This window comes from Anser brachyrhynchus (assembly GCF_964034855.1).
Source record: "Anser brachyrhynchus genome assembly, chromosome: Z".
NCBI classification, from domain to species: domain Eukaryota; kingdom Metazoa; phylum Chordata; class Aves; order Anseriformes; family Anatidae; genus Anser; species Anser brachyrhynchus.
In genome coordinates this window covers 33,537,104-33,560,003 of record NC_137697.1, presented here as the reverse complement: position 1 = coordinate 33,560,003, position 22,900 = coordinate 33,537,104, and the positions used below count along the sequence as shown (strand labels likewise).

The 22,900-nt window shown below is 36.2% G+C and overlaps 1 protein-coding gene across 1 annotated transcript in view; it reads left to right on the top strand.

Moving 5' to 3' along the window:
• RORB (RAR related orphan receptor B) overlaps window positions 1-22,900 on the top strand; it is a 150,403-nt gene that overhangs the window by 78,047 nt on the left and 49,456 nt on the right. The gene's annotated exons all lie outside the window — the stretch shown is intronic.

Genomic DNA, 22,900 nt, shown 5'->3' with positions numbered 1-22,900 from the left:
CATTTGGTATTGCTCTTTCTTTTTATCTCATAGATGGTGATAGGCTCTGTCAGCTGCTCAAAGGGGTGAGGAGGTCTTATTGAGGGCTCTTACTGTGGCTTGAGAACAGGCTCTGACAAATCAATCCTATGCCAGGCACATTTCTGTAATTAACCAATTGTCCCCCCGAAGTTCTGCTTGGCTAGAAATTTCACATTTCTTCTATTGTTCACTGCTCCTCAAGGCTTAAAAGTTATTGTACTCTGTCTCAAATGTAACCACATTTCTGTGATGGTTGTCACTCACAGGTACTGAGAGGTGCATATGAACAGGTAAACAGGTATACAAGATATAAAAACGGGTTCTCTCCCCCCCCCCCCCTTTTTTTTTTAAGGAAGGGTTTGTACAGTTATGGTGAAAAGGTTATACTGTATTTAGCCCTAATGAATTTTCAGCTAATTTTTTGTTGGGAAAATAAAAATAATAAAAATAAAAATAAAAAATCCGAGGGATGGGGAAGCAAAAATCATATAAGAAAAATATTTACATTTGTTATATCAAATGATTGTGCCAGAATAGCTCATTCACTGCATTGCCTATATTACAATGCTACTAGTACAGTTTCATTGATTAGATTTAATGTGAAGTTGATTTGATTAGTTAGAAGGAAGTTTGGTAAATTTTCGAAATTAAAACTTCCCTGAATAGGTTATCCAAGACACCTAAGATAACTTACCTTGTCTACTACAAATTTTGTGTGTGACCAATCCACAAACAGACCAGGCCAATAGCAAATTACTGGACTACCTATATCCATATCCTTCAGAAGAGTTTAGTCACTCCACACAGGTTTACTAATTCTACTTTGAATCAAACTGCTCTCAAAATCAAGTGTCAAAGCAAAACCAAAAATTTATGAGTCTCTATTCCTTTTTATTTTTATTTTATTTTTTTTTTGGATGTGGCCCTAATACATTTCAGTGTAGAGGAATATGTTTTCATGTCACTGGTCAGAACAAAGCTGTTATAATGTCTGCAGTTTCTCTACACTCCATTCCATGCCATCCTGGAGGTCTTTCAAGCTTTATCATGCGCTTGGAGGTCCTATTGAATGTGATAATCAAAATAACAACACAGCACGTGTTTACATGATTAGCTGGTGCATGCTTACCTTGTTACTTCTTTTTCCTGCAACAGACATGACTCTTAGTTAATAATTCTTATTCTTCTTATTATTTTTATTCTTATTCTTATTTAAATTGTTGACCTGCACATCTATTATTCACATGCTGTACTTGGAAACAGAAGCCCGTGGTAGTGTTTAGAAGAGTGACTTAAAAGCACTCGTTCTTTCTGTCAAAAGCACAATCCACATCTTCAGGAGTGCAAAAGAGAATTGCTGACAGAGGTATTAAAGCAAAGTTCTGGGCTTGTTGTTTTAGAAATGTTTGATGTTGTGTTGTGTATTATTAATGAGCACAAGAATCAAGATTAGAAACCCAGCAGCGAAGCTTTCTTTGTGACTGACCTTATAACATGGCAGGCAATGTTCCCATTTGTGAAAGCTTATTTGAGTTTAATGTAAAGCACAAAATCCACTTTCTCCCCCCAGCTGGATGTAGCACAAATTCATGAGAGGTTCAAGATCCCCACTGAAATAATTCTTCTGTTTGTCATCTCACTACACTGTTACCAATATTTGGGCTTGATAAGTTGAAGGGATATGATATAAGCACACTTCAAAGGCAACATTGCTGCCAATCAAATACCCTTTGCTGATAGATACAAAGCAGTAATGTTTGAGACATTTTATTTTTTTCTTATATTAAAGAGGATATACAGAGGCCTCAAAACTATGTATGTTTCCTCTGGCTTCACTAACTTACTGAAGATGGTTGTGGTCACTGGTGGATAAATAGTCCTGTCTTATTAGGTTGACAACTAGACATTATAGAGTGTAATCCAGAAAGTTTAAAGTGTAGTAAGTTGCAGGAGGCAGAGAGTGGTCAGAGTACTTTATAGGAGTAAAATCAAGAAGTTTCAGTTCATACTTTGCTTAAAGTATTGAAGACTAAGACCTATATTAGACATGAAAAACTTGAAAATATTTCCTCTTATAACTTACATAATTACAAAACTTACTTAAATCATTACGTTTTGTTTTTTATTTTAAAAATGTAAGGTCTACTTTTGTAACAGACCAAGGCAGTAACTGTACAAAAATGTTTGGGTTTCTGGTTCTGCTGGGTTAAACAGAACTGAAGAAAGCAATTTTCTCACTCCTGAAAGTGAAAAACAAACACCTTATATGAATTCTCTCTGTTTTTCTCGAGAGACACAGGCTCATGTAAACTGCAGTTTTAATTAACAAGTCAGACCACATCCAGTCCAGACCACATCCAGTCTCTGAAGCTGGAAACAACGGTTCCATTGTTTCAGAAAGCTGCTTTGTGTTGTTTTGTTTTTTCATAGAGGCACAAAGACTCATGTAAATAAATAAAGCTTCACAGGTTTATGACAGCCATAAGGAGCCAAACTTTGCTTCTTGTCAAGTCTGTTGAACCTTAACAGCAAATACATATGATATGGTAACATTTTTCCTGTCCTCATTCCATGTTTGCACAGCAGTTCAACTGATATCTTCTCTGTGAAACTTTTGTGTATGTATGATCAGTAAAATCCACCAAGGTAAGGGTTTTTTTTTGTTTGTTTGTATTTGTTTTGTTTTTTTTTTAACTTTGTACAGCCTGGACTCTTCTTTTTTGATATCCATCAGCCCCCAAGATCCTGAGGAAGGTTGAGAGCAGTCAGAAATATGTCAATCTAGGCGAAGAAGAGACATGGTGAAACAACAGACAGGATTATTAGAGTCACACTGAATGCAAAGGAGAGGCAATAATATATATCCTTAAATATGGAATTATGCTTTGTTTTATGGGGAGAAGTGCAAGGGTTTCTTGTGCAGCCATTGTAACAAAATCATTTCTGTACATGGCCAAAACCTGGGACAAATACTTATTCACCGAATGCAGGTAAATAAATCAATTTTTGATAGCCAGATTAAGCAATCCATACTCAAGGAAAAAATTGAATAATATAGATCAATGGGTTCAGCATTAGAGCAACCATCAAATACTCCTACTTTTCAGAAGATGACTCAAAATTAAGAGGATATTTTTTGGCATTTCTAATCATAGGAAAAATATTGGTAAATTGGGGAATCAGAGAAGAGTGGAGCATAAGCCATGGGCTGAATCTATTCAGTGCTTCAAATCTTTGAGAATGTGTGTGAATGTGAAGGGTGCTAGCTCCTTGTCCAGAAGTGTTGCAATTCATTACATATTGGGTGTAGAATGGAAGAGAGTGCTCTGCTTATAGGCAAACCCAAATGAACTGTGGTGCTTGTTCTGATGATCTCCAGCAGTAATAAATGTCTAATCGCTCTACTGTTACAGAAGAATACTGCATTTCTACATAAACTTAATGGGTATATTGGAACAGAATGGTTTTCTTGACAGACAGTAAGCCTAGTCTTGCTGCAGATTTCATTTGAAGACAACTTAGTCACCCAGTGGTGAGACATTGATACTAGATCAACAATATTGTGGAGGCTGATTTGATTGCACAGGTCTGTGTATAGCATTACAGAGGAGTACCGGTGGTACTTTGCTTCCAAAAGAGACATTTTAGGTACATCTTCATGGAATAGATACTCACAGTCCCACTGGAAATAGTACCTCTATAAATATGGTCCTGTGGAAAAAATAAAAAATATAATAAAAGAAATCAGTAGTTCCACAGGCATCAGAACAAGCCCATATTTTCAGATAATAGCTGATGACAAGCAATTCACTCCAACACTAAATCCAATAGTGTGAGAATGATACACGAGATGTAATGTGTGAGCTTTCCAATTCCAAAATCTGTAGTTTCCAATAGTGATTTTTTGATAGTATGACTAGGTGGTTTGTGAACCACAAAGGTGGTTTGTGTTAAAGTCTAACATACCTGATTTGCTTCTGAATGGATTTAGCCTTAAATCCCTCTTTACATGTTTCAAAGAGATGTTGCATACATTTCCGGGAACAGACTTTTTGTCAAGATGAGCAGGTCACTCCCTGGAAGGTAAAATAGGAAGTGGTCAGACAAAAAAATAATAATAATAATAAAATAATAATCATCATCATCATCATCATGCCGGAGAAGTCAGCTGGACACTGCAAGTTTTCACAGTGAAATTTAATAACAGACCAGCTAAAAATCTGAGGGCGATATTTTCAGTTTGTCTTAGACATGCTATTTCTTACGTGTCTGTGATTTTCTTCAAATTTTCTATGGATAATCTTACACTTCTCAGTTCTTAAGACCCATTCAGTGTATTTCAAAGCCATTTGAGTTCAAACCAACAGAGGAAGTCTGTCACCCTAATGTTATAATGCTCTCCAAGGATCTTTTTCCTCTGCACTTAAAGGTATAGCCTCTGTTATCATTTCTGAAGTCCTGGTACTGAAATGCTCTGCACAGTGTACTAATATACCTTTTATGGCATGCTCTCTGTCATTCCCTTCTCTTCCCCTTCACCCAGTCTAGTGGAGTTACTCTTCACTGACTCTGGGAAAACAAAATAGAAAAAAAAAAAAAAAAGTCTATTAAAAAACCCTTCTACCTATTGCTTGTGCTAAGCCCTTTGCTGTGGTTCCCCCATATATGCCCTGATTAAAGGAACTGGATTCTCTATACAATTGTATTGATTTTTCTTTAAACCAGGAGGTAGCATCACCATTCTTGTATCTTTAGCTTGCAAGTGGAATAGAACTTGATTCACATTGTTGAAATGTCCCCAGGGCTGTGGAGACTTAGATTTACAGATCACAGGACTTCAGGATGCAGCAAGAATATTCTTCTGCTCTGTATCCATGAGAGAGGAAGGCCAACATCCAAAAAGGCATTTGCAAGGTGGATCAGAGCTTGCAAGGCTGAAGAATATACAAAGCAAAAGAGAGCAAGTGGCAGGCTCATCTGATCACATTCCCCAGGGACAATACCTACTTCCTACAATGAAAGAGCATAAGCTCCTTCTTTGAAATTGTGCAGGGCCACAACCCAGAAGCATCTGTTCAATTTCCTCTGGGTCTGGAAGTTAAGACCAGGGGGCTGCAGCCTTCAAGATGAGAGCACTACAGTAATTTATAGCCTCTTTAATAACACTGTCTTCCTTTGTTTTTAAACTGCAGTGTAATGTAGGAATAAATGAGAAAGCAGACCTGACCTGCAGTTAATCTGGCACAGCTTCACTGACTTCAGCAGCCCTGCACCAGTTCACACCAAATGAGGTTCCAAAAAACCAGTACAGTCTTGTACATACACACACACATTCTTGTCATTTCCTTTGCTCCCCAGATAGCTGGATGTTTTTTGATTTATAAATAAATAAATAAATAAAGGAAAAAAAAAATAAACAGAACAGATCTGGAGCAAGAGAAGAATGTTATTGTCTGTGGAAGCATCTTGTGCCTGTTCTTAGCAAGAGTAAAGTGGCTGGATGGAAGTGTATCCAACTTGGATTCACTTGGTAATCTTCCTTGGTAATCTTCACATTTGTCCTGAAATGATGGCCAGACAGTGCTTAGTCTAACCAAATAATTTTGACCAGGGCTGTCACTTAGAATAGATTTCATGTACAACAGCTGAAGGACTCCCTCAGCTATCAGTTTCCCTAGGATGTCTCCTGCAGATTGTGTCCTCAAGTATTTGTAGTCTTTAGAAAAAAACATAATATCCAATTGATTGCCTATTTTCATTTGAATACCTACATCTCTCAGGAGCAGATTTTCTGTTTGTTTGTTTGTTTTCTACTGTAGTACATTAGTGAGTGTCTGTGCACCAACTTTTATGGTTTATTTTCTTTCTAGGTTGCCTTTATATACCTAATCCTGTGATTGTGTTTGTTATAATATGCTAGAAACTGCTCAGCAAATTAGACTGAGAAAATTAACTGTCAGGACATTAAGGAATAAGGTTATATTTTATAACATCAATTGGTGTCGGATTCCTACCTTTCTTTATCTTGAAAATACATATCACATGAAAAGATTCCTCTTTCTGTTTAATGTCATCAGGCAGAAGAAAACAGACGCAACATTTTTCATAAATTGTAAATAAGGCCTTTTCATGATCTGTTGAAGTTGAAACAGTTAAAAAAATAAATGAAAATAAAAATAAAAATAAAAAAGCTAAGTACCTGACAGCCCTTTTATTCAGCTTGTTTATTGGTTCAATCTGTTAAGCCAGCATGTAAAAAAACTTTCTGGTCAAAACAAAACTAGCAATGCATGGATATCTGACTTCACAGTACTCTATGCTATAAATGAGTAGTTTTTATTTCATATTTATTCAGCTTTTGTAGTTGTTCCTTGATATCATTTTTTTCAGCTGTGAGTCATTGAGATACATCTCTAGGTATGCAAACTTAGAATTGAAAACAATGTTGTGTCATTATACTTTTTGTAAGAGTTTAAATATTACCATTTATACTTCTGGTAATTAGGACTTCTGAGTCTAAATTCTGCCTCCTCCAACATTGGTGGAGGCAGAACACACCTAACAAGACATGTAGGGTGATTTATTAGGCTGGTAGTCAAGTGATAATTCATAATTTGAAAACCATTGTGTCTGGAGTCATTTCTCAGTACCAATTTGACCTTAATTCCTGCATCAGAAAGGTTTGTAATATTCAGCAACAATGTATTGGTTTCTTTCTGACTCAGGCAGAACCAATTTTCAGTTACACAAATTAGAGAGAGAATTAAAAAAAAAAAAAAAAAAAAAAAACTTCAATGTTGTTCATTTCTTTTGGCCATTTCTTTGATCCATGTTTTTTTATCTGAAAGTGGTGTGTCTAATAGGGAACTGTAATATATTATGAAACATTGAGACTTAGAAATCTTGTTAGGCAATCACTACTTCAGCAGAATGAAATGCTGTTGCAACAGGAGGAAAATTATACACCAATTATTTATCCAGTCAAGAAAAATTATGCCCCATAACATCAAAGGCTTCCATTTATGAAATAATAGAGAGAGGGCAATTCCTACTCTTTTAGCAAACCAGGGAATTTTTATTCATCTAAAATGCAGCAAGCCAAAAGTTTGGGACCTTATTTAGTATTATAATCCCACAGCATCACGTGTAGCCTACGTGACTGGTTCTAGGAACAGTTATGAAAAAAAATAGCTGTGTAATGTTTATGCAGATTTAAATGAGTTATTATAAGTAATTAACTCATCCTGTTTCTTATTATCCTTCAAATAATTTTTTCCTCATTGTTGGAAAAATATTTTTTCAGGCTGCCTTTTCCCAGCTCATGTATTTGTTTGTTTTCTGTACTTTACCTAATCTTCAATAATTAACCTTATTTTGATAAACTTTGGAACTCTCCCCTAGTATTTCCCCATGCATCAGTTTCTTTTCTTGAACATTCCAAAAGTGTTGTATCTAATCAGAACAAGGATTCATAGCAAAGCATCTGAGATGGTGGCAATTTGAACAGCTTTTTTCAATAGTAGGTAGGATTAACAATCTTCTGTATGTGTCAACCTTATTGCATCTTGAAAATGAAGTCCTGTCTGTTTTATCTTTGGCACAAATTCCAAGAGAATGAATATGCAGAGCTAGTAGAACAGAATTGTTAAAATCTGAATCATCTGTTATTCCAACAAGTACTTTATGCAAAAGGTTAAGACATGAGAAAATTATTTAGCAGGGAAAGTTTACCTTGAAATGAAGCAAACTGACAGAACCCTCCCAGAAAAAAAAAAAAAAAAAAAAAGAAGCTTGGGAATGTATAATGGCCAAGTGAGGAGAATTCTTTCTAAGCACAGAGAACCCACAAAGACTCCCAAGGGAAAAGTGAATTAGTAAGAGGTACTGTGATTAATGTATTAGCTGTCTTGTAAAAGTGCTCTCATTTTATGTCTTGTTTTTCTTTGCTTTCTTTTTGACAGAAAACCTGTGTAAAGCTTGCAGTGTTTTGTGTTTGTCTACTTTGTGCTTGGTACATGACAGGCACTGCATGTCCTCACACGTATAACCTGTGAAGCAGGACATGATCCCAGGCAAAGGACCATATGGTAGCCTAGAAAAAGAAAAGCGTTGTTCCAGGCTTAGCAACTTTATTAGTGGATTTATAATAAAAGCAGGAGTTTCAGACCCCTAGAACTCCTAGGGTAATAACAGGAGTTTTACCCCTAAATTTCCTCAGTACTTATTAACGGTACAAATCAAGGTCAACTGGGATATTCAGTTGATATTACTTCAAAGTAAAGGGTGTCCAATGGGTTCAGTTCAGTCAGGTCCATCACATGTAGTCTAAAAACACTGAGCAAATTAACTTTTTATCTCTGGATACTTGCACATATGATACAGGTATTATTTCACAAGACAGCTTTTTTATCTGTTATAATTTGGCATCATACTCCTACTATTTTAATTCTCTATTTCTTATATGCAAATGAAACAAAAACAACTGATCATAAAGGAAGGTTAAGATTTATTTTCAGAGTTTCTAGAAAATAAATATTATTATTAAATGATTAGGCTGGAATAAGAAATGTATTTTATGCGCAGATAGCATCAGAAAAAAAATATATATATATATTTCATTACGTAGTTCCTCAAGCAGTCTTCCTCCCTTTCTTAATGAAATGGAACAGTCTATGCCTTTATCACTTCTTCCATTTAATCTTGTTAACACAGTCTGTTAAGACTCTACTTTTGCAACAGCACAGGTGTAAGTGTGAATAAGTAGACTGGTAGAGAGAATACTGTTCTGCACCTAGCAGTCTTATTTATTTACAACAAAATGTGTGATATTCAACCCAGAATAAAAAACGATGCAACTGGTGAGTCCAAATATTTTTTTCTTCCCTTTCTTAACTATATGAGGTATTCCCATGAAGAATAAAAAGGGAAATGTTAATCATACTGTACCAAATCTATCTTTGAGACAACTCCTCTTGGAGTTTTACTAAAGATTAATTCTTCCCACTGTGTAAAAAAAATGACAGATTAAGTTAGGAAGTAGACAGTTGGGAAGTATAACATTTTTCAGACCGCAACAGATGCAAATCCAAGAATATCTCCAGCTGATTTGATTTCTTTTCAAAAGATAGGGCAAAGATTTTAAATAAAAATGTGTAAAAGTGAAAATCCATAGTGATGATCAAAAATGTGATCAAATTCAAGAAACAACAAGAAGAGAATATAGGGAGGATTTCTGAGATATTCCAGGCTGAAATCACTTTTATTGTTTGCTTGTTGTTGTCTATGTCTCGTGTCATTTTGCTTTGTAGGAGTTATATTGTGCCTAATATATGGGGGAGAGTAGTGTGAGGAAAGTGATTCAGGAAAGCGGGTGGGAAATTATTCCTTTGACTGTGATAATAGTTACATAAAGTCCCAGACGGTGCAAGCTAGATCCCCTTTTTTTGCTACACTGCTGTAATTCTACTTGACTGTGTTGAATTACTTCAAATTTACTTAGTACTACTCAGAATCAAAATCTTTAACAGCAGAATCACATTTCCCCATCCCTTGGGCAGACAGCATGATGATTTTCTGTCTTAGAGGAAGGAAAAAAAAAATGGAGAGAGAAAGAGAGAGAGAGAGAGAAAAAGAAAAAAAAAGCAACTCTTCCATTTTTAAGACAACTTTTGCTAATGAATCATGCTCATTAACAAATATAAAGACATAAACTATGGTTATGCATTTTTCTTTCTCAACTTTTCAGTGAGCTTTACAATTGCTATTTTGGCAAGATGTTTTAAGCTCTAAAACATTGAACATGAAAAGCTGCATTAATTAGTGGTTTCTTGGGACTACAAATGTACAATATATTTAACTTACTAAAATGTTTTTATTTCTTAAGTTGCATCATACTCTGTGGTTCACCAAAGTGTTGTTAATCAAAGTATATGATTGTAGCAGTGAAATCAGATAAAATTTTCTTGAAGGTATCTTGTATAAGGCAGACAGAAAACAGTATAATTAAATATTTTTAATAGTAATGGACAAATAGAATGACAGAGATTCCAGGAACAAAAATCTTTTCAGGAAATAGGACTTCATTTCAGGAAATAGGGCAGAGGAAAAAAAAAAAAAGAAAAAAGAAAAAGGATATTGGCAAAAATCGTATTTATCAAGGTGCAAAATAACCATTTATGCTCCCTTTCATTCTGTTTTGCCATTCTCACACCTTGGTTTATAGTCCACACTCTGTTGTGATTGATATTCTCTGTACAGGACTTCTTGAAGGTCCTTTCACTTTGCTGTAATGAAATGTACATGTTCAGAACTACCCAGTTTGTGTACTTCTTTACTGGTTAGTGCTGGGCTACCTTACATGCTTAATTTTCAATATTTGATAAAAGAAAACAATGAGAATTAAGTATCCAGTAATGTGATCATGACATTTTTTTGCAACAATCAGTGATATGACTACAAAAATTCATATTGGAGAGTATATTTGGGGAACATTGAGCAGATGATCACTGAACAAAGTTAAATATTTCAATAATTTTGCAGATATTAAGGCAGACTAATTAAAATTGCTCAAAGAAAGGGGTGTTTAGCTCGTTAAAGTGTTACAGTATACATCATCAGTTATTCTAGTTTAAGAGATAAGGTATTAGGCTAATTAATAAAGCAAAAGAAATATTTTGTGTGATTTCCATAGTGGAATATTTATGGTATGTAATGTATCATTGTTAGATGTGAAAGTTTTTTTCTGTATCTTCTCATATGTAGAAGAGAAAAAAATGTTGGAAAGATTCTATGATTCTATGAAAGTAATGTTTTCCAGAGTTTGCAAAAGCCATTAGTAACCACTGATTGTACTTCAAAAATGTGTTTAAATCATTTAAAGTCACATTTTCATAATTTGTTAAGTAAAATGTCATCTTTGGATACAGTGTCCTCAGAGATAATATTTAAGGTAACTGTAATAATGGTTAGGGAAAAAAAAATAAAGTGCATACAGGATACAAAATTATGGAACTTTCTATGTACGTTACTTCATGTACTTTTCTTGACTTTGAAGTGTTTTTTTGTTCCTTTTAGTGCTGGCATTTTAAACATGACTTTTTCCTATGAAAACTTAACAATGCAGTAGTTATTTTTGTTGGGTATGTGTTAGGTTTGGAGATTTTTAAATTTAAAGTCCCTTCCTACCTCTTCCAATATTTTGTTTATAAAAGGTAGACCATACCTGAGACCTCAAAAAAAGTCAGTATGTTTGAACATTCAATATAATTTGAATATAATTTAATGTTCAAAAAATACAAAAATTTAAAACATAAATACCCAGTTATCTGAATGGTGAGTTTGTGTACTTATATGAAATTAAAGTTCTTTTCTATTCTAAGTATCACATAGAGATTTTTGTGTTTCTATTGTAAATTTTATTTATTTCTAGGGGTGTAAAACTTACTAATTTCCAGAAGATATGATACTGTTTGATTCTATTCTGTTATCTTATATGCGTATAAAAGAAAAAAAAAAAAGAAAAAAAAAAAAAAACTTTAATTTCCCTGAGTCTTCCATAGTTTTCAGACAATTTTTGCATGAAATAAAAATATCAAAAATAGAATACTCAAGAGGTGGGATGATAGAAGACTGTTCTGACCCAGCTGGCAATTTCTCCAAACCTGAACTCTCTGTAGTTCCAGCAACTCTATTTTATGTTCATCTACAGATTGAAAAAACCTCTTAAATCCTTAATTATTCACACTACATTGTATTATTTCACTACTATCATCCATCCAAGATGTTACTCTTTATTATAGCTCTCCATCCTTGGTGCTGCTACAGGTTTTTTTCCCTTACCAGTGCAAGTGCTTGGTAAGCTGTTCAGAAAATAAGCAGTTGTAGAGGAGGAGTTCAATAAGATTATACTTGAAACCTCCATTTATACAGAGACTGGCTTCAGGCTCTGTTGAGTGGCACCTGAGTCATGAATACTGAAATTGCTGAGTGCCAGCTGCTTCTGTTGGACTGTACAGTGGTCCTCCCTTCTGCTGATGTTTTTGCTAGGCATCACGTTCTGGATTGTGATTTGACTGAAAGTGTAGGAAACTTGGGATGTTTGAACAAAATAACGGTGTAGAGAATAAGCATTATGCCTTGCCTTCCACTGCAAATTGAAATAAGATTTCAGTTAATTTTCCTACTCTAGCAAGCAGTTACACTGGCTGGGTGTAAAGTCATGTGTGATCCCACATCTTTAACACAGAAGACCTTCAGAGACCATTCCTTGCAACACTTCTGTGCTACAAGGCTTTGTACCTGCACAGAGATGATCTTTTCATATCTAACAGATCTAATTGAGGTGTTGAGCACTACATGACAATTTCAGCTTGCTCTCAGGAGGTGAAACTGACCATAAATATTTACCATACCATCTGGGCTCTCCACTTGCAAAGTTCATTAATCTGTTTATTCAAGAGAGGAAAAAAAAATGGATTGGTGTCTGTTAGAAAACAGTCATTCAGAAACAGTGGGCACACTCAGTAGCTTTCTAAGTAAAGACAAGTAAGGAGGAAAAAGAACTGATCCCATTAAATGGCTGTGCTATTATAAAGCATATAAGTCAAATATCTACCAATTATGACAAATAGTTGGCAGAATAAAAGTGTGCTTCTCACAGGAAAGATCTTTGCATATGCAGTGTATTTTCTGTATAGGCCGCTATTTTTTGAACAAGTGCACGTTTTCTGTGTATAGAATTGCGTAGAAAAACATGGTCATCACTGCTCAAATAGTCATCCTCACCAGCTTATATAAACACTGTCTAAAGCTGCTAGAGATTATTTGTAGAACATAGGATCTGATGAGCTCAAATGTAAGATAGCTTGGGTAGTATAATATTTGGGATTACCATAATAATCTCTTTAGAGAAAGTGTGCAGTATCAGCAGAACCATTGCTTGAGTCTTTGAGGGAAGTATAAACTGTACTGTAATAATTCTGCATTTATTATACACTTAAATCTTTTCTTGTGAATAAGGCAAGTTTCTGAGCTCTTTACAGGGCCCAGGATAAGGCTCTGAGAATTTAATTAAATATATCTGATTCGAACTCACCTAAGGAGTCCAAATTTTTGGTTGGCAACTTTTTTTTGTTGTGTGGTAACTTGTTTTACTGTAGCATCATTCTTTGAAGTTACATGTATAATTTCCATGCATATGAGTTACTAGGAAAAAGAGTACATATATTAATACAGAAATGCCCATGTTGAGAGGCTATGAACATGCTGCTGTGCACTAAGAGCACTAATTGTTTTTCATAGTTTACTGATCCTTTGACCCTTTGTGATCTCTTTGAGCATAGCCTTTTAGAGCTCAGGCTTTGAGCCACAGCCTCCAGCAGAACCATAGCCTCTGATTTTCTTATTTTCACATCTGGACACTAGACTGTATTTGGCTTGTGTTAGCCATCACTGCCCTGCAGAGGATACAAGCAGGTCTGCTTCCCTTCTGCTGCCTCCCAGCTTGGGAACCATTCCACAAAAGGCCCAGACAGCCTTGTGCTTCCCACTTGCTCTGACCACCTGGTCTTCCCCAAAATAAAGAAGCAAACAAGCTGCTAGGTGAGAATTTCTGTGCCTTTGGCATCTTCCAAACCTTTTGACATTTCATTGCATGCCAGGCTGCCATTCTTGGGGAAAATAAATAAATAAATAAATGAAATAAATAATAATAAAAAAAGTTTTTATTTGAAATCCAGGAAATAGCATCTCTGCCACTATCTTGTAATAATGTCATGGAAGTCTAAAATTTTTTGTTAATTTACTGTATGCATTTGTCTCATTAAAATAAACAATTTTGCAGGGGAAAAAAAAAAAAGGTAATCATATCAATTTTATCATGACATTGTGTTAGCGCTATTAAGACCCTTATGGTTCTCTTCATCACAGCCACCTTTGCTCCTCAGAGAATCATCCAACTTTGCAAATCTTGCAGCTTTTCTAATCGATTAGCATAATGGAATTCAGCTCTGAGCAATTATTCTTAACCTTTGTTAAACCTAAAGTCCTTTGCTCCTATCTCACATGAGATAAAAAGCTAGGAGCCCAAAATTATTTTATTTTTAAAAAGAATACACCATTTGGTGCAATAAAAGATAACACATCTACCTGAAAATCTCATCTATTTATTTGAACAATCACAAACATAGCAACTAATTACTATTCATAAATTCTTAAATAAAACTGCTAGATCTATTGCAGTTATACTCAATAAAAGAAATAAAAGATATTTTAACAAAAACTTTTATTTTTTTTTAATTTCTGTTCTTAATGTGATGAGAAAATGTTGTCCTACTGTTCTCTCTCTCCCTTTTTTTTTTCTTTTTCTATAATTTCATCTTCTCCTCTGAATGTAAAGACAAAAAACCAGTGGAGACCATTGTTTCCAGGTTTGTTCCAAAATTGGTGTTTTGGAACAAACTAACAAAAAAAAAATACAAAAAGATCGGATTATATAAGCAGTCTGGAAATTGCCTTTAACTCTGAAGCACTCATAATCATTTAAACTTCTATTATTTTATCTGTCTATGTTACAATGCTCTGTAATCATTATTATGACCATGGTAGAAGCAAATACAAAAAGTCTCCCTAAGTATGTATGTACAGTACAGATATAAACATATTTCTTTCATATATGAAACCTATAAAAAGGCTAATATATAGCATATTATTTTGAAACTTTGAAATAACAGTCTACAGACATTGTAATGCCTGATTCTAAGGTTTCATACTGACCTTTCCTACACAATAAAATGAAATAAAAATAAATGCATCCAATAAAGCTGCACATTCTAACTTCCTGTTACTTTTTTCACTGAAAAAAAAAAAAAGATATCTTTTAAGTCTTTGTTTTCCAGTAGTCTTTAGAATAGTCATGTGATAAAGAGCAGAGCTGATCTGTAAAAGGAGCTGACACAATTCAGTGCTTTTTTTTTTTTTTTTTTCCCTCCCTGGGAAATCATTAAAGAGAAAGGAGGAAAGAAAATGTGTCACCAAAAAACCTTCCAAGTGACATTGATTATAAGCTAAAAAAACTTCAACTGAGAGTGCAAGATCATGAAATAAATCAGTCATGACAATTGTGTGGATTTGTGGGAAAAACAATCTTTTTAACAGTAATCTATCACTCTGCTATTTCAAGTGATGATATATCAGTTTTCTCAATATCTAACAGCCAGGATTAGCACTTTCCTTGAAATTCATGACAAGTTGTTACAAAACAAGTGCAGATCAAATCTACTGTGTGTGTCCAGTGAGTCATATAGATAAAGAATTACTGCTTCTGGAGAATTTGCATGTCTTTGCACATGAGCAGTAGGAGAGAGGGGTAGAGTCTCCTGTAGTTGTGATTAGGGTTAATGTTGGCCCCTGTGTGTGCCCTATGGGGAGATGATATCCCTCAGCTCTGTGTGAGGACCACTTATTGAAATAAAGAACTTCTCTTATACTCACAGCAGTTTTAAGCCTATGGTTTTTGTTCCAGCATCAGATCAATTAGTCTAATCTTGTTTAGTGAGTCTGTTGTGAAAAAAAGATGCCAGTTTTCACATCAGGTTCAACAGGAAGCCTCTCCCTCTGCAAGACCTCTCTCTTAAGGTAAGCACTGTCTCAAGCAGTGCAACTCTGCTCTTCATCGCCCAGCAGTTAAATAACTATTTGTTCAGCACACATACCAATAACTGGCATATTTGGTAATCATCAGCTTTGCCGTAATGCACTGGGCAGAGTGGACCTGACAGCCTTTGTAGATCTAAGTCCAGGGTCCAGACCCGTAACCAGAGTTTTGTGTACCACTGTGTAAAACTTCTAAGATTTTATAAAGCAGGTATTTTCCTGGGTCAATTCCACCGTTATCTCCTTACTCTAATGGATCATTTTGGGTAGGACTGACAACATATACATAAATTCAGACACATTAATTAACAGTAGCTAGCATTAATTAGCTTGCATAGATATTGCTAACGGTGTAGCTCTCACTGTGTGAGGAATGGCAGAGGCTGGAGAAATGTAGCCAGTATCTTCAGCTGCATGTTTTCAGATTATTAAAAAAAAATGCAAAGCACCTGAAGTCTTGCTGTCACCACAGAATATCTAAATCAATAGCAAAGAAGGTACCAAGTTCTAAATGGCAGCATAGCCTGTAGTGGAAATTTTTATTGATGGTGACACTGAAGGAAAAAACCTGTCTTACTCACAGAGGCCAGGATGAAAGAAAGCAGAGTTGGCATTAGATGAAAATGATTAATATATTCAATTTGAAATCACTTAGGGATACAAATATGAAAGTGATCTGGGCCAATTTAAGAGTATTTTTCAAAGAACTCCAGTTCAAGGATATTATGAATTCTTAGAAGGTGAAGAAGCTGGGTTTTTTGATACTGATTCTCTGATTAACCTTGATGTTCCCACGTGTGATCCCTCCTAGATCAACAAATAACAGAGGACTTCCTCTTCAAAGTTCATGCCCAGCATATGTTAATATACTCTTTTGATGAAGAACTAACTATTGAAAGCTTGAGTCTTTTTTCCCCTTGGAACCAAAGCTACAGGTCTGGGAGATTACAGTCCTGTCTCTCCTAAATGAAGTATCTCAGATGTTAAACTGAGATTACATAAAATGCAAGTTTTGCTTTTTTATTGTTAGATAACATATACATGTAAGTGCTAGTCCTCAGAAATATACAGTGGACACATTGACTGCCTTGTTGACTCTTGCCTTTGTTTCAAGAGGAATTCAGCAAATAACCATGCAGCTCCTGGATTTTTTCCTAATTTCACCAATATAACTATTCTTGAAAGATGATAATTGCCCTACATTTACAATAATGAATTTACTGCCAGTGAGTAAATACTTTGCCGATAAAGAAAAAGTCCATGCATCTTTTTAACTTGGGGCAACACAGGAGAAAATGACTAGTGAAGATGTTTGTAAGTACATATATGTTTGTATATATATATACACACACACATATATACATATATATATGTATATATATACACATATATATGTACATATGTATACATATATATTTTCCCCAAGGGTTCACTTCAAATGTCTGAGAAGATTTAGTATTTGCTTCCTTAATAGTATTCTACTTTTCTTCCTGTCGTCCTGAGGGAATGAAATAGGTTCCCAATGGTAGACTGGGCATCTGTGGACTATTGTTACTAGTCATGTGGAATTAATTAATTTTCATTGTGGCATTCTAATTTGTAGGATGCCATATAAACCTAAAGGTAGTTCCTAAACTAATGTATAAAGTAAGAGATGAATACTGAAGAGAGGCAGGATGATCCTGTGGTAATGATGAGAGAAGTTACTGTTGGTGATAAGGAGCATCCAAAATGCAACATATATCCAAACATCATTAATGTTTTCGGTGATGGTGTTTTGCAGAATTTTATTGAGTGATACATCTCAAGACATGATGAAAACTGAATGTGCTTGTTGAAAAATTAAACAAATGGGCAGTTGAGACCTATATTATAGCTTGAAAAAAAGGCAGGAGCCATTACTCTTACACACATTAAAGTTGATGGGTAAGAAGGCAAGTGGAAGGACTTTAAAACTGGAGATAAGTGGTTTTGCTATTATATGTTTCCTCATTTTTAGTATATTGGTAGAAGATAAATTCCTTTCCTGTACTGCTGAAAGTTATCATTATGACAACTCCACTATTAGTTCCTTCCATTTTTACTTCAGTGTTCAGGAATCAGTACCGAATCAATGTATTTTATACTTGCAAGGAATTCATAAGTGAGCTGTTTATTTTATGGTAGCTATAGATAGCAGTAAGATATACAGTTCCCTAAAATGTTTGTTGGCCTAAGAGGAGAAGGGAAGAAGAAAAACAATATAAAATTATAGGCGTCTGAACAAAGACAAGAAGTGAAAAAGGTGTAGTACTCCCTGACAATCATTAAATCTGCAAAAGAAACCTGGTACACTGGGTGTTAATTACAGTAATTCAAGATGGTTCAGGGAATACAGTGGCTTCTTTTTCATCTGGCCTGTACAATTAATGACTCAAGTTTTCTCTTACAAATACTTAAATTGTTCTGCTGTCTTATGAACAAAAAGAAATACCTAGGAGACCATAGCAGAGTCTATTTTTCCAAACTTCTTCAAATGCTTTCTGTGTCCTAAAGATGCTACCTTCTCTGTGAGCTATCCAAGGAGCCATAGTAGCAATTTCCTAGAGATCCTGTATTTACTAATTTATAGAATGGTTAGTTTTGAACAAGGTTTTGAATTAATTGATGAGTTGCACGCCTGTAGTATTTATTTCATATAATTGAAACCCAGAGCCTTAGCATTTAGTGGCCTGATCCAGAAATATTTATCATGAGCATAGTGCTTATAATCACAAGTCACGCATGGAATTATTGATTGCTCATGGTAACGAGTACTGTGCTTAATGCAATGAGTGTCACAGGATTGATTCTTCTGTCTCTGTTCCTATAGCAGTTACAAACTGTATACGCAAGTCACATTAAAACTACCTTCAAACTGTTTTTATTTTTTTCTTCCCTTGTCATTACTTTTCCTGAAGATCTCCTCATATTGTCACAGTAGTCCCTGCCTGTGACATTGACATATGTCTTTGATGCTTGTCAGCATAAAACAGCACATGGTCCCAGGGCCTAGCCTTGCTACCTCCACATGACTTTTAAGCAGAGACCTGTGAGCAATTGCTTCAGCTAGCCTTTCAAAGAGCACTACCTTGATGTGCATGTTTAAAAGTTTTAATTACCTCAGTGGGGATAAGGCATGAGCATTTTTAAACAGTATCAACCTGGCAAAATTACCAAGAAACTGCAGCTACATTTCTATAAGGAATTTCCTTTTTTTTTTTTTTAATCTGGCTATTAAGCCAGGAGGATGGCTAATGTATACAAGTTTCTTAAGAAGGTAGAAAATCTACATCACTTCTTTTGTGAAAGCAAAACAAGATAAAGAAACTAATCCCCAAATTGTAGATGACATAGGAAATTTTGTTTCAAGACGTGAACTTTCTTAAGAAGAAGGACAGCCAAGATTTCTTTCTGGGTTATTTCACCCAAAACATATTAACAATAAATAATATTTTTCTACAGTAAAATTAATCCTATCCATCCTAGCTTATAAACAATTTAAAAAACTGTATTGCTTGCCTAAGTCAGTGTTCACCTTGCCTAGAAACATGATTGATCAGAGAGAGCATCTTAGAAAAGTGAGCTCACAATGGGAAACCAAAGTTTCTTTAACCATCCAAAAATATTCTTTTTTCCCGGTTCATTTTGTATATGGTGTCCCAGGGAAATAGTTACTAACTTAAGAGAATAGGCACACTAATATTCACCTTGTGGTTTTTACTTTAGTAAGTCCCTACCGTGTAATTACAATGGAGTAGGGGTTGCAATGTTCCTTTCAGTGGGAAGTATGGTGGCTCTGCAAGACACTGCCCTGAGTTTTGTTTGCTTAACTTCATGGTGGCAGAAAGATAACTCTTAGGAAACTCTTGTTTCCTGGAAGCAGTGATAAAAGATAACTATAGATTGGAAATGGTCAAAATCCAGACTATGCCATTACATTACCCCAACAGTCACCATACGAGTGTGCTTAGTGCTTGTCTTAAAATATGCAGTCATTTTAAATAAGTTTTCTCCAGTATTTATAGCCTTTTTTTGTGACAACAGGTTTGAAATGGCCTGAATTACAAACTTGTTTTCCTGACTTCCAATCCATTTTGGAGCTGTATTTATCCATCCAAAATACTAAGGGCTAGCAACTTTTGTGCTCAGGGTAGACTCACCATGCACGCTCAGTTGTGCTGCCCAAGTATTTGATGAGTGACTTGTGTTGCAGAGAACTGTTACCACTGTTGCCCCAAATATGGAAGATATTGTCTTGGTTTTGGGTGGGATAGAGTTAATTTTCTTCATAGTAGAATCTTATAATCATAGAATCATAGAATGGTTTGGGTTGGAAGGGATGTTGAAGATCCAGTAGTTCCAACCCCCCTGCCAGGAGAAGGGACACATTCCACTAGACCAGGTTGCTCTAAGCTCTATTCAACCTGATCTTGAACACTTCCAGGGATGAGGCATCCACAGCTTCTCCGGGAGACCCATTCCAGTGCCTCACTACCTTTACAGTGAATAATTTCTTCCTACTGTCTAATCTAAAGTTACCCTTTTTTAGTTTAAAACAATTACTTGACCTATCAGTACACTTCCTGACAAAGAGTCCTTCTCTTGCTTTCCCTTAACCCCCCCTTTAGGTACTGTCTCCCTGAGTCTTCTCTTCTCCAGGTTAAACAACCCAAACTCCCTCAGCCTGTCTTGGTAGGAGAGGCACTCCAGCCCCTTGATCATCTTCATGGCCCTCCTCTGGACTCATTCTAATAGATCCATGTCCTTCTTGTGATGGGGGCCCCAGAGCTGAACACAGTGCTCCAGGTTGAGTCTCACAAGAGCTGAGTAGAGGGGGAGAATCACCTCCCTCAACATGCTAGCCATGCTGCTTTTCATGAAGCCAGGAAACTGTTGGCTTTCTGGGCTGCAAGTGCACATTGCTTGCTCACATGCTGAGCTTCTCTTTGACCAACATCCTCAGACCTTTCTCAGGGCTGCTTTCAATCCATTCCCTACCCAGCCTGTATTTGTGCTTGGGATTGCCCTGGCCAAGGTGCAGGACCTTGCACTTGGCCTTGTTGAACTTCATGAAGTCCTCATGGGCCCACATCTCAAGCCTGTCCAGGTCCCTCTGGATAGCAACCCTTCTCTCCAGTTTGTCAACCACACCACACATCTTGGTGTCTTCAGAAAGATTGCTGAGACTCTCGTGTACTCAAGTGCACTCTAGTGCACTTAAACCCATTTTCTGTGTCACTGACAAATATGTTAAATAACACTGATCCCCATACTGACCCCTGAGGAACACCACTCATTACTGATCTTCACCTGGACATTGAGCCATTGACCACAACTCTTACAGTGCAGCCATCCAGCCAATTCCTTACCCACTGAGTGGTTCATCCATCAAATCCATGTCTCTCCAATTTATAGACAAGGATATTATGGGGGTCAGCGTCAAACACTTTGCACAATTCAAGGTATTTGATGTCAACTACTCTTCTCCTATCCACCAATACTGTAATCCTGTTGTAGAAGGCCACCAGATTTATCAGGCACAATCTGTCCCTAGTGAAGCCATGTGGGCTGCCACCAATCACTTTTTTTCCATGTGCTTTAACATAGCTTCCAGGAGGATCTGCTCCATGATCTTGCCAGGCACAGAGGTGAAACTGGCTGTTCTGTGGTTCCCTGGGTCTTCCTTTTTTCTTTTTTTAAAAATCTAGGTTATGTTTCTCCTCTTCCAGTTAATGGGAACTTCACCGGACTGCCACAGCTTCTCATATATGATGGACAATGGCTTAGCAACTATATTTGCTATTTCCCTCAGGACCTGTGGATGTATCTCATCAGGCCCCCTTGTGCACCTTCAGGTTCCTTCACTGGTCTTGAACCTGATTTTCTCCTACAGTAGGCAGTTCATCATCTTCCCAGTCCCTGACTTTGCCTTATGGATCTTGGGCCATGTAGCTAGAGCTCTTGCCAGTGAAGACTGAGACAAAAAAGCCGTTGAGTACCTCAGCCTTCCCAGGTAACCAGCTCTCCTGTTTCCTTCCAGAGAGGTCCTGCAATTTCCCTAGTCTTCCTTCTATCATTGATGTGCCTATAGAAGCCAATAGGTGGAATTGTGCTATGTTTTGGAATTGTGATGAAAATAGTGTTGAAAACACACTGCTATTTTAGTCATTGCTGAGCAGTACTTACACTGAGCCAAGGACTTCTTTGCTTCTCATGATACCCCACCAGCTGTGCCCTCACACTGAGGGCAGCTGACACCGGCTGACCAGCGGATCCATCCCATATCATATGGTCATAAAAGGTGAGGGGAAAGAAGTAGGAGATGAGGATGTACAGAGTTATGACATTTGTCTTGCCAAATAACTGTTACATGTGGTGAATAATCTATGCTTCCTGGGAAGGGAAGAATGATGTCATTCAGCCCAAAATGGCTGAATGTTTGTGGATGTGAAGTACTGAATGCACATACAGATTTTTTTTTACCTAATAAACTGTCTTTACCACAAGCCATGAGTTTTCTCACTTTCACCCTTCTAATTCTCTCCCTCATCCCACTGGTGGGGAGTGAGCTAGAAGTTGTGTAGGGTGTGACTTTTTACCAGGGTTAAACCACAACCAATATCTGCCAGGAGTACTGGTCTCTACCAAGCATGATACTAGTTTCCAGGTGGTAGGAGAAATGCAGAGAAAACTTACTTCTACAGAGGAAAAGAAATGAATGGGAAAGAAAACGCCATTTTCATTTCAACTCAATGCTTCTTACTAGAATAAGGTACAATACTTCCCTAAATTTCAGTGTGTGTTCTTACAATGTAGAAAATGGAAACATACACAGAATTCAAAGTAGTTGAGGGAAGTAAATGGCTATGTTACCAAAAGAAAAAGATATACACACAGAAGACAGTAATTTCCTAATCATTCGGTTTATAAAGGGATCTGAAATATAGACATGTACAAACACTTTCAGGCAGTGCATGACTCTCCCATCACAGAGTTATTGGATATTTAACCTCAGTCTGGGTATTGCCTACCTCTGAGCTGGTGCTCAAACAAACCGCTTGAAGAGAAGGAGAGGTTAAGTAATCATTGGTAAACATCTCTGCTAGTGGGATCGGTATCTTTGTGTGTCTTGAAGCCATAATCTGAAGGATATGAAAACTTCATCACCTCTACTACTCTGCAAAATGCATCAAAACATACCACGTAA